Genomic DNA, 12,451 nt, shown 5'->3' with positions numbered 1-12,451 from the left:
ACGCAAGCTACATTTAGCAATTTTGGATATTGCTGTGGTTACCTTACAAGTTATACTTTTTGAATAAACAGCATCCACTTATTAGGTTAATAGAAGGATCTAAATTTTGTTAAAGAAACAGTCTGGAATTATCCGTTCTGACTTATATATCTACCACAGATGACAAATTCTTGACTGTTTGCCCAGGCTCTGCTTATCATCAACCAAGAGAAACAAGCTCAAAGGACAAATCAACTTTTTGAGAGAGAAATACATTGAGCTCAAGGGACTGACTCACCCTCTGAAAGTACCTGCTTCTTCCCCCTTGACTCATGTTGGTGATTAAACTTATTTGGATATTTAAACCTTAGATGTCTGAAGTGAAGAATGTTGAATCCCACTCATATTTCTGTTCCAAAACCAGCTTTGTTGATACCTTGAAAACAGCAGCAATTGATAATGTCTGGGAACAAATAGATACCCAGAGAAAATCACTGGAGACAACTCTTGTAGCGATGGATGTAGAAGACATGGTTTGCCCCACAGTATGGAATCACAGAATCATTAAGGTTTGAAAAGACCTCCGAGATCATCAAGTCCAACTGTTAATCCAGCACTGACAAGTCCACCACTAAACCTTGTTTCTAAGCAGCATACCTGCATGTTTATGAACACTTCAGTGATTCTTCCACTGCCCTGGGCAGCCTGTTCCAATGCTTCACCACCCTTTCAGTGAAGAAATACTTCTTAATATCCAATCTAAACCTCCCCTGATGCAACTTAAGGCTGTTGCCTTTTGTTCTATCATTTGTTAACAGGGAGAAAACTGACCCTCTCCTGGCTACATCCTTTCAGGTAACTATAGGGAGCACTGAGGTCCCCCAAATAGAGGGGACTATTCCAAATAGGAGTAGGTGAGAGGTGTACATAACCATGTTTCTTACCTGCTGTCTGTTTGTCCTTCTCTCCGTCCATCCTTCCTTAGGCAAAAGCTTTATGCTCTGCTTGTAAGCAGAAAATACAGACTGTCTTTTGATGGCTTCTGCTCCAAGCATTTCTCTGACAGCCTTCTTAGCATATGCATTTATTAGGACGTTTTCATACTCTGTTTGTTTCCACAGCCTTCTGTTAAACATGGCCACATGTTTTTATTTGTAGGCATCTTAAATCTCAAGATTTGCTAGAATATTGGCTGAGAGGACTTGTATATGAAGAAACTTTTCTTCCAGCTCAGGATATTCAGTGATTCTGTGGTTATGCTATAGATGTTAGTTGCTGCTTAAAGAAAAGTTTTAAATTCTGAAGGAAAGTCTAAAAACTAGAAAAATCAGGTGAATTTCTGTGCATAAATACTCAGAACAATGGGAAGTTAAAGTTTTCCTCTTTTGTCTATTTTCTGAAATATTAGTATCCACCCCCACTAATAACCACTAAAGGTTACACAGAAGGAAAATAAAAACCTCCCGTGTGCTTATCCAGTTATCCAGAGCTGTTTAAATAACCTCATCTACCCTTTGGAATATGTACAGGAAATCTTTTAACTAGAAAATATGCAGCACTTCTGCTAATGAAAATGTAAGGCTTTATACCTCTGTGGCTCATAACATTTAAGGAATTCACTAACTTTCAAATGCTGTTCTGTTAAGGAAGTAGTGATGCAGGTAGATAATTTTGCACGATCATTTTGCACTATAGAGAAGAACAGCCAAAACAAGCCTGAAGTTTGTCATTGGTGCAATATTGGTGCAATATTCCTCAGAAACTGAAATTTTCCCAGGATAATTTGGTTTGTAGAAAAATGTGTATTGGGAATAAAATTACTATTTCATTTAAAACCAAATCATTTTAAAACTTATTTTCAAAAAATGTACATTTTTAAAGGATGACTTTCTTTTGGGGCAGTGTACTAGTCACCATTTACCCAGCTCCCGAATGAAGGTAGCTGGGAGGAACCTAAGCCTCTACAGGTCTTTCCTCCTTTTCCTTCTTTAAAAAAAAGCATAGAAAGCAGGTAAAAAATACTCCACGTGCTTTCTTCTTGTTACTTTTTCTTCTCAAGTCCATCGTGGTACAAGAAAGATTGTGCACATCTTTATTTCTCCCTCAGCCAACAGGCTTTAGGACCATTCCAAGTCCTGTTCAACACCATCTTGAAACATCTATCTGCACAGTGTCAGTGTGTATTGAGGCTTCTGTGTTTCAGGGGTTTTGGGTGCAGGTAAGGTGATCTTAAGTCTGCCCTGTAGTTGTTCTAGGTTCCTTTATAGGCAGCTGTGGTAGAAAGCCACTGAAGAGAGGGACAGAGCAGCGTGCAAAGTATGATTTGTCTCTCTTGAGATACATCAAGGCACTCCCCTCCTGGGCTAGGAGCCTCATTTGGTTGCCTGTTGTTACCTCACACCTCCTTCCTGACCCACATGAATGACTTTTGAAATAATTGCAGTTGTTAATATAGTAATAGAATTAATTTAGTAATGGATAAACACACTAAAGATGAAGTCTGTGCTCCCTCCTCTGTCTTCTCTCCTGTGCAAACACAGACTGTAAGTGAGCTGATTAGAAGTAAAATCCCAATGATCAACCTACGTCAGCAGGAAAGTGTTGACTTCCTTATGCTTCTCCAGCACCAGACCTATTATTGTCCTTCACTGCTGAAACCCTGTTCTGCTAATTCCAGTGAAGGACTCTGTAAGTGGAAATGCTGTTAATCAGACAGTGCTTGAGGAACAGTGCTACTGATTAATCATCCCTGCAGATCTTTTGTTCTACTACAGGTACATCTAGAGAGCAGGCAACAGTTTCAATTACATGCAGGCATTTATTTTTCAAGGAGTTTCTTAGTATTTAAAAAACACACCAGAAAAAAACAGCGAATTGCAGATTAGTATCTATTTTCATTTGACCACCTGCAGCATTTTAGGTCCAATGGGCAGTCATCCATCTATATCTTTAAAAAACCCCAACAGTCAGAATTTTAAGTCCTTGGCCATAATATAGTTTGGTTAGAATGGAACAAGTCTTAAAAGATTTACAGCTTTGATTTAGACTACTCACCCAAGTAAAAGTCATAGAATCATAGAATCATAGAATCATAGAATCATAAAATCATAGAGTCAGAATCAGCTGGGTTGGAAGGGACCTCCAAGATCATCAAGTCCAACCCTTGATCCAACACTGCTGTGGTTACCAGACCATGGCACTAACTGCCACATCCAGTCTCATCTTAAAAACCTCCAGGGGTGGAGAATCCACCACTTCCCTGGCAGCCCATTCCAATGTCTGATTACCCTTTCTGTAAAGAATTTCTTCCTAGTATCCAACCTAAACCTCCCCCGGCACAGCTTAAGACCATGTCCTCTTGTCTTACTGACAAGAGGCTCCCTCAGCCTCTCCTCATAGGACTTGTGCTCCAGTCCCTTCACCAGCCTTGTTGCTCTTCTCTGGACCTGCTCCAGCACCTCAATATCCTTCCTGAACTGAGGGGCCCAGAACTGGACACGGTACTCCAAGTGTGGCCTCACCAGCACTGAATACAGGGGAAGAATCACTTCCCTAGTCCTGTTGGCCACACTGTTCCTGATCCAGGCCAGGATGCCATTGGCCTTCTTGGCCACCTGGACACACTGCTGGCTCCTGTTCAGCTTCCTGTCAATCCAAATTCCCAGATCCCTTTCTGCCTGGCTGCTCTCCAGCCACTATGCCCAGTCTGTAGCGCTGCATGGAGTTGTTGTGGCCAAAGTCAGTAGTCTTTAAGCAAATAGAGTTCAAAATTGTGTCATTTGAGTCATACAAATTCCTTGTGGATGAAGAGGAAGGGCAGGCACTGATCTCTTCTCTGTGTTGACCAGTGACAGAACCCAAGGGAATGGCCTAAAGTTGTGTCAGGGGAGTTTTAGGTTGGATGTTAGAAAGAGATTCTTGACCCAGAGGGTGGTTGTGCACTGGAACAGGCTCCCCAGGGAAGTGGTCACAGCACCAAGCCTGACAGAGTTCAAGAAACATTTGGGCAACACTCTCAGGCACATAGTGTGATTCCTTGGGATGGTCCTGTGCAGGGCGAATGGTTGGACTTGATGATCCTTGTGGGTCCCTTCCAAGCTGGCATATTCTGTGGTTCTGTGATATTTGCAAATTGGGGCTGCTATGGTTATTTAAAAAAAAAAAAAAAAAAAAAAAAAAGATGTGTCTCTTAAGCTCATGGGTCAGGATAAAGATGGGAAGATGAATGGGGTGGGTTGGCCTTGGCCCACAAAGCTGCACTATCAACCCCCTCTCCAACTGGGAAGGGGGAGAAAACATGACAAAGGCATATGGGTGGAGATGTGGAGAGGGAAACATCACTCAGCAATTACCATCACGGTATGGACTGAGATAGCTAAGCATTGCTTACCACACAAAGCTCAAGATCAGTTTGAATGTCTCAGTACTTCGGGCTGATGGACCCTGGGTCAATACACAGTGAATAGGAGGAGCAGGACTGACTCACAAATTCTTGGAGATGGTGGTTTTGTTGTTGGTATAGATCAGGCCCCCAGTGGAACTCAACAGCATCTGTTCACCCGTTTCTACATCCTTTACTTAAGCCTGAATAGGATATTAGGAAAAATTTCTTCACTGAAGGGGTGGTCAAACGTTGGAACAGACTGCCAAGGGGAGCAGTGGAATCACAATCCCTGGAAGCGTTCAGAAAACGTAGATTTGTGCTTAGAGACATGATTTACTGCTGGACCTGTCAGTGCTGAGTTAACAGTTGAACTTGATGAACTTGGAGGTCTTTTCCAACCTTTATGATCCAAAGATTCTTACTTTACTGAAGAGGCCTGGAGGTTAGTGACAGGGTGAGACACCGTTGCCACCCAGGCAGGTCAGGCAAAACCTAGTGTGCAAAACAGGTATTTCTGAGGACTGAAAACCTAGGGAAAGTACTAACAGATCACGTGTTCTCCTCCTGGTTTGAGCAGCAATTTGGGACCCTCACAGGGACTGCTTCAGTGTTCCTTCTTTGGATGCCTTTTACATTTACCAATGCTTTAATTAGGTGTAGCAAAATTCCTTTGTGGGCAAATCCATCCCCACCTCCTAAGCCTCTGGTGAAGCTCATTATCTGTCTCCTAGATTTCCACCAACTGTGTTAATTTTCACCCTGCACTTCCTCCTTTAAGAAGCAAGTAAACCATATTGCTGAGCCTTCTAACGTTCATCCAGAGCCAGGTATTTATCATCTCATTTCCCATTGACTCTATGGGTTGTGCAGCTTTTGATTCATATTTAGATTGCTGCCTTTCCTGTTTTCAGGAGTTTTTCTTTTTTTTTTTTTTTTCCCCTTTTTTCTTTCCCCCTTCTTGTAAGCAGCCCAAGTTATTCACACCAGCAAACTCCGTCTGTAACCAGATATTGCTCATGAATGAACATGTATCCGCCGTTATGACACCAGAACAGCACCGGCAGCAGCAGCGTTGAAGCAAAAGGCCTTGTGAGCTGGTGGTTGCCAGGCTTCAAATAAGATATCAAGCTTCAGGCTTTGCCACAGAGGAGTATTTAAACGCCCTGTGTTACAGGAAGCCTAATTTCCATCTCTGTCCCGATAATCTGAAAGGGTAATGACTGCACAGTTTGTCTAGCAAAGTTCCTGGTGCTGCTGTGCTTTCACGTGCAATTTTTCCTTTCCTGTCAAGTTCCTGTGTGGCATCACTATGTGCTATTACACAGCTGCTTCTCTTTACCCCAGAGAGAGCTGCATTTCAGCAGAAGACAAAGCAATTGCTGTTCTTCAAGCATGTGAAATTCCCTGGGAGTAAAGAACTCCTAATCTTCTGCCTTATTTGACTTTAAAATCTTTTTCAGACATCTGCAGATTTAAGATCTGCGGTTTGGATATTGGTAGGGATGAATCCTTAAATTATTATATCCTTGCAGATGACTAGTTCTTTTCACCTCCCCCTACCCAGAAAAATATTTTACTTATCTCTTCTGGAAGAGACAGACCTTCAGGCTTACTTAATCAGACTAAATGTTTGCAATTAAATTTCAGTGTCCTAGAGGTCATTTGTGTTTGAAATTGAAAAAAAGATGGCCTTGTGATCATACCAGATGTACTCCTTCTGTCTGTTCTTGAGATGAGTTATATTTGATCTGCGTTTGTGGTTATTCCTAGTGTAGTTTTTCAGATTACTTCCTCAATTTATACAAAAAAATCTGACCTAAGTGTTTTGGTAAAATTAGATAATAAGTAAACAATCTATGATGCAAATGAGATGTTAAAAAAAAAAAAAAAAAACACACCAAAAAACAAAACACTCCAGAACACATTCCTACACCAAATATCTATTTTTTCAGGAAGGAAGATTTATCATCCTGGCAATTTCACATAACACAGAATGAGGACAATGAAGAAGTGACCCTGATGCAGATAGCTCTTTCAGATTAGCCACATGTGGTGTGCAAGTTTGCTCCTTCCTGTCGCAGAGAAAAGTCCAGTCATGAGCTCTTTCTGGTTTTCAGTATTAGCCAAGCCAAGCTTCAAAAATGCTCTTGCAAATTTCAGGGATGATAATTTTCCAGACCCTCAGGATTGGTCTTTTTGTACCTTAAAGAAAGAGTTTCAAGTTTCACACAAAGGTTCTCTGTGCATGTATGAAATTCTCTTTCCTGCTGTGCAATCTCCATAACCCCCCCTCATTTTGGCAACCTTAGCTTTTTTAAAGTAGAGGGTTGACAGTATGTGTACAATGTAGAATAGGTATTTGACAGGATAGAAGGGTTTAGTCTTGTGAACAAGACAAGACATGGTCACCACTGGCTTGGAGGATAAGTTGCAGTGCTTCCCTAAATGATGGATATCAGATGATGACTTCAAATAAAGCAAAGACATCAATTGAAATAGGTTAATTAAAAATCATATAAATATGAGGTTCTCTGATTCATGGAATCATAGAATCACAGAATGGTATGAGTTGGAAGGTACCTTAAAAATCATCTATTTACAACCCTCCTGCCATGAGCAGGGACACCTTCCACTAGACAAGATTGCTCCAAACCTCATCCAGCCTGGCCTTGAACACTGCCAGGGATGGGGCAGCCACAAATTCTCTGGGCAAAAGAGCTGAACGGGCTGCAAGAAGTGGTGAAAGGAGGCATGACTTTCTTGTGCAGGTGTCTAGCAAAGTTTCTTTTAGTTCTTGTTTGCAATAGTTGATTCCACAAACCTCAGTTCCGTATCTGGAAATCAGCTAGTAAAACTCTATGATATAAATGGTACCTAGTTTTGGCACTAAGCTGGATTGGAGGTGAGAGTATTTTAGCTATGAATATTTCACCAAATATGACAATCAAAGCCAATTGCTTTTAACCCTCAGCACTTCTATTTCCCACCTCTCATATTTGAGTATCTTGGTATGGGACATGCTAGTTAATGTATATTTCTGAAGTGCATTCACCTGTGTATAGACATACCCTGAGTTTATTTTCATTTTCTTTGTTATAAAAGTTTAAAAGGTCATTCAAGCTCTCGTTGGAACCAACACTAATTGCGGTTTACTCATTACTAACTGTTACAGTCAAACTGGAAAGCAAGGGCCACACAAGGTTCCATGGACACAAACCAGTGGAGCACAGTAGAAATGCTCTTCTTCTTCAAGTTTTATATATGAAATAAATAAGAATGGAATAAATAACTAACTAAATAATAGTGGAATCCTTCTGGATGTTATAGGTGTTAAACTGATAACATTAACTTGTAGTGCAAGAAATTATTAAACCTTAGCTAAATTACTGTATTATGAACACACTGAGTGTAAGAAATCCCATTGCTGCTACTATTGCTTGCAGACATTCAGCAGAAGAGGCTCATATGTCCTTTCCCCCTCAAAAAATACAAATCCAGCAATTCTTTCCAAAGCTGGATAAAGGGATCTCAAACCTCGTTTAAAAGGCCACAGGAGACAGTGCCTGCCCTTCCTTTCCTTGTGTAAGCATTGTGCTTGTGCCAGCCCTTAGCAGTACTATTTCTAGGAAATCCTCACTGATTTTACGGCTGAATTTTGGAGTCTGCAGCTTCCAGCTCTTATTACCAATGTCAAAAAAAATTTTAGGGTTTTTGTGTGCAAGCCTATGGAGTGGATTAGCCCAGACATGTTACCAAGTATTTTTATTTTGTACTAGAACAGCATAGGTGATGAGAATATTACATTCTATTTGACTATTAGATGCAAGTCTAGAAGGTGTCACAGTGATATCTTTCCTAAAATTCCAGAGCATGTCACTTCACAAGTGCCAGAACTTACACAGCAGAGAAAGCTTTTCTGAGTAAGGCAAGTAGAATCTGGTCCTAGCAACATGAATACCACAGGGAGAATAGCTGTTAGGAGAATACACTGTTGGGATAATACATAGGAAGGCTTCAGGGATTAAAAAAAAAAAAAGAACAACAACCAAAAAAAACCAAACCAAAACAAAAAAACAAAACAAAACAAAACCAAACCAACCAACCAAACAAAACAAAAAACAAAAAACCAAACGAAAACAAAAAACCCCAAACTATCAAAAACTAAGGGGTGATATTCAGATTAAAAGATGTCTTGGGATGTAGAATTCCCTGCCTTGATGATTAGCCAGAAGAGTCACAGAGCTGCCTGTGCAGACAGATGCAAATACTGTGCTCCATCACAGAAAACAGCGCAGGGGAAGAGGGAGCAGCTTCACTGCTCTGGTGGGACTGAGAGCTGTGCTTAGCAAAGCCAGAGCTTTTGGTCCTTTTAATAAAATGACAGTAATTTGACAGTAATAAACATTAGGCTGTCACTGTAATGCAGCAGTTTGCAAATAATGTTGACATTATCTTATGCTTCATGTCAGAATGTGGGGCTGCTTTATCAGCTGATTAATGGGGAAATTGGATGAAATTCTTTAAATCTGACAAAAAGGAGCTTGGATTGCACTGGGAAAAACTTTTGTTTTCACCTATTCCTTTTAAGCCCTGGTAATGCTTTTTCATCTCTTTTTTGTTGCTTTTTTTTCTCATTTTGAGCATTTGTGCAAAGCTGTGACAAGTTCTGCATAAATAGTAACATTTTCTAAACTGCTGAAAGTGCCATTTAAAGAGATCCTGGAGTATTTTTCCTAGAAATACACAGTTCTGAAATAGTGAAGATTTGCTTTTTGTAGTGAGGTGTTTTGGGAGGGGTTTTTTGTTTGTGTTTTTTGTTTGTTTGTTTGTTTTGGTGGTGGTGGTGGTGGTGGGGTATGTTTTCTGGGTTGGTCTGGGTTTTTTTGTGATTGGGGGGTTTTTTATAAGTGCCTTCATCATTAACTTCTGTCTCCCTGCTGTCACAGATTGTGGCTACATAGTAATGATCTAATACAAATGATGATTAGCCTTCCAGAATTCCTTTTAGAACTGAGGAAATTATGGACACAGAAATTTGCCAGTGCCTTGCCAGGGATTTCCTTTGTCATTGCAGCCCACTGTTGTGAGCTAGGCAGTCTGTCACACCACAGGTCTCCCAACCACGTCTTTCCAAATCTTATACTTGTCTTTCTCTCAGCGTTTCTTAGAAATGCATCTAACTAACAGGAACTGGGAAGATTTGAACTTTGCATGTGTTTCGTAACTGTGTACAACTCAAATGCCACTGAAGAGGAGAGTCAGGAGCAGGATACTGGACATGTGTGTAAATGCCAGAAAAAATTATCAACTGTCTTCTTTTCAGAAGGCAAAGTATCACCATCTAGTATTCAGAGGTGTTGGAGGAAGCTGCTGGAAGCACATCTGACTCATAGTGATTGCTGTGTGTGCTGAATGTGGAGAATAATGGATATTCCCATCTGTCTGTTCTCCCAGATGGCTCACACAAAGGGAGTATCCAGCACCAACGTACCCATTTCATGGGGTCAACATGCATTCAGGTTAAATGGGAACTCAGGAGATCTCTATTCCAACCTCATTCTCAAAACAAGGCCAGCTATGGGATCCTATAACATTGCTCAGTTTTATCCATTTGGGTCTTGAAAAACTCTAAAGATGAGAAGGCACAATGTATCTAGGCAACCTGCTCCACTGCCTCGATGTCCTCCTAGGAATAAAAAACTCCTTCTATCCAGTCTGAGACTCCCTGACCTTGTTGTGTCTCATCCTTTCACCAGGTGCCTCTGTGAAAAGCCTGGCTCCATCTTCTTGATGACCTTTCCACAGGGGCCGCTGTAAGTTCCCCCAAAGCCACCTCTTCTCCATGCTGAACACTGCTCATCCCTCAGCCTCTCCTCCAGGTCCTTCCAGCCCTGATCACCTCAGTGGCCTCCATGGAACTTGTTCTAGTTCGTTGATGTATTTTCTGTTTTGATCTATTTAACTCTTATTTAAGTCAGCTGAAATATGATATGAGTAAATCACTTAAACCCCTGTGCTCAGACCTCTTCTATGAAGGACAATAATCTTCCCTATCCACCTCTGAATCCCATGGGCATGAGGACAGGATTATCTTGCTTTTAGGATGAGAGATGCAAACCGATTACCCAACTTGGACAGAGGTGGCCTAGCCATTCAGTGGCAGAGTCAGGATTATTAACTAGATCCTTAATCCTTTTCCAACTTTGCTGGACTGGACCTCAAAAATCCATCTGATTTTGCTGGCATGGAGTGACAATGGTAATTGAATTGGGAATGAGTGTCCGTAAGTACTCCCGAGAGGCACTTGACCCTCTCTACAGGAAAATCAGCAGCCAGTATTAAAAATCAATTAGCATTTTCACAACACAACCTTTGCCATACAATGCACAATGACCTTTACAGGCCTGAGAAGAGTTAGTTTAATGTACTATATAATGCCAGATGGTAATGTCTTTCCCCACTTAGGTGGCTCATGATTAAACTCAATTATCTCAGCCACCAATTGACCTTTATCCATCTCCCACAATTCAGCGAATGGAAGTTGGTAAAAGCTAACAGGATGGATACATAATGATATGACAACTCCTTATAACAAGATACAAGTGGGAGTGAGACACATCTGAGATGCAATTGTTTCAAGCAAATTTTGTATTCTTCCAGATAAAGGAGAACTTGTTGAGACACAACCAAGTTACTTTTGTGTCCATCATGTCCTACGTGTACATTCTGCATTCCTTTTTTCACTGCCATACTGTGTTGGAGGTGTTCAGTAGATAAATATTTTCCATTTAACAAGAGTTGGAAACATTTGACATACACAGCTGGTGGTCCAGTAAACAAGGAGAGAATTTACCCTCCTTGTTCACCTTTGGAGTGTTTATTCAAAGTACATCCAGTAGTTGATACTATGCAGAGCCATAGTGCAAGAAATGCCCTTTGCTCATGCAGTAGCTTCCCATGATCCAGATGTTTTCTAGCCCTAGAGGTCTGACAAAAATTTTTCTAAGGTCAGCAGTAAAATAAAGTGTTACAGTACAATCTCCTCTCACGATCCAGTGCATTTGATACCCCAAATAGTAGTGGCAAGAACATTACTTAATCTCATTTATCTCATTTTTAAATCCATGTCAGGGGAGAACAAGTTGACATTTTTTTCTAAAACACATATATATATATATATATTTATATTTGTTCAACCTCTTCAGTTCAATCTGAGGACGGATTTATCATTTACAATTGCATTTTCACTGGGAAAGTTTGAATTTTACAAGGCTTCAACAGGTACGTGGCACATTTGCTCTTCCTGATAAGAGTTCTTAACAAAGCATTTCTGTTTCTTGTAAATGTTCCTCGCAATAACTGTGTCCAGGATAACAGATTTTGAAATCTGGTTTAAATGAAGGCTGATTTGAGCTCTCCCCATGGAACAGGCTGTAGTTAACTCTGTAGTCCAGTAGTGCAAACACAGCATTTATAGAGTATTTTTTAAAATGAAATGGCACATCTTTGTAAGTAACTGAGTATTTTGCTTCTTCAGTTCTTCACTATATTTCCATTCTATTGAAATACTCTGGAGGAAAGTAAGGGAAGGGCTGTTTTATCACGCCCCGTTCCTGTGGGCTCATCTTTTCTTTCACTGTCGATCTTCACTCTGCTTGCAGTTTCACAATGCAAAAAATTTCTTCCCCATTGCAATTGTCATCTGGAGCTCTCCTTTGGCAAAGCCTTCCTTAAGATGGTTTAATTTTCTCTCCAGACCCCAAAGATGCCAGCATATGGCAGTGAAACACTGCCACTGAGTTACTGTCTCTTTTCACGGTAATTAGTTTAGACTTTTGGACTACATCTATCCTTGTTAATTGAATGGCACCAGGGAGTGTTCCCAGGGATGGGAAGTTGATAGACTGTTCTGTTAAATGATTCCTGCTATGATTTTGGCCCTAGACAGCTGGCGCTCTCCCAAATGCATCCTGGACACAGTTGGGGAATCAGCACAGACCCGGGATTGTTCCCAGTTAGCAGTTTGGATGTGCCCACCATGTTTCCCAGGCTGGGAAAGTTTAACAGTACAGATATAGGCAAATCTGT

The sequence above is a fragment of the Pseudopipra pipra genome, chromosome 1 (genome assembly GCF_036250125.1).
Source record: "Pseudopipra pipra isolate bDixPip1 chromosome 1, bDixPip1.hap1, whole genome shotgun sequence".
NCBI lineage: Eukaryota > Metazoa > Chordata > Aves > Passeriformes > Pipridae > Pseudopipra > Pseudopipra pipra.
The sequence above is the reverse complement of the archived record's forward strand: the minus strand, read 5'-3'. Positions refer to the sequence as shown.